The following is a 1,070-nucleotide window of genomic DNA, read 5'->3' on the forward strand; positions in this document are numbered from 1 at the left end:
AAAGCAATCAACCTTCCCCATCAATGGATTCCTAGGACGTTTCTGATTTTTCCCTGTCACAAAAATGCTATCATAAACATCCTAATGAATTATATTTTTAGATACATTAAACTGTTAAGAGCTATTGTTTGAATGTTGATGACACCCAGGAACCTACTCCACCTGAGGTACTTGTCATCTGTGCTCAGTTCAGCGCAAGATCATCAGGTTGACATGCTGCCAGTTTGGGAGAACTTGAAGCTCCTCTCGGGCTTAAAATCCAGCTCGACACTGAGACTCTACTTTTTGCACAGACTGATTTTCTTACCCCTGCAATAATGCCACATACCCTACTTATCTGGCTTGCCCTGACTGCCTGGCACCTTGGCCATTCCTCTTTTTTTTTTGGTATTGGGGATCTAACTCAAGACTTTGTGCTTGCGAGGCAGGAGGGCAGCAGCACCACTGAGCTAAATCTCCGGCCTGGCCATTCATTTTTTTGGGTTTACCAAGATGTCATTTTGTCACTGCACTCCAGTTCTCAGCTTATGTTTCCATCTATTTAATCAACACTATGTGAAGCTTTGCTTTTAATACCTGGAGGATAGAGGGAAAAGGACTGGCTGGTAAGTTGCCTATGGGTAACAGTAAGAAGAGAAACATGAATATATTTTCACTCCTTATTTCTCAGTCCAGAGAGTGATTCTCACCTTTTATTATTTATTTATTTTCATATCAATTTTTATTAAAGGTATTAGGTATTTTCTATATGAATATTCTTTTTATTGGATTTTTCCCAATTACAAATGAAATTTCATTTTACATCTATCATCAGAAACAACACTTACACTGGGACTTACAAATTTAGGTCAAAATAAAAATATATGTATTCTGTGGTTTCAGAAAACATTTACTGAGTCTTTTAAAGAAAGCTGAAGTAGCCGGGCATGGTGGCGCATCCCTTTAATCCCAGAACTTGGGAGGCTGAAATAGGAGGATTGCTGTGAGTTTGAGACCAGCCCAGGCTGTATAGTTGAGTACCAGGTCAGTCTCAACTAACCCTGTCTCAAAAAAAAAAAAAAAAAAAAAAA

Source organism: Fukomys damarensis, unplaced genomic scaffold, assembly GCF_012274545.1.
Source record: "Fukomys damarensis isolate Sample0158 unplaced genomic scaffold, DMR_v1.0_HiC HiC_scaffold_24, whole genome shotgun sequence".
In the NCBI taxonomy this organism is placed as follows: domain Eukaryota; kingdom Metazoa; phylum Chordata; class Mammalia; order Rodentia; family Bathyergidae; genus Fukomys; species Fukomys damarensis.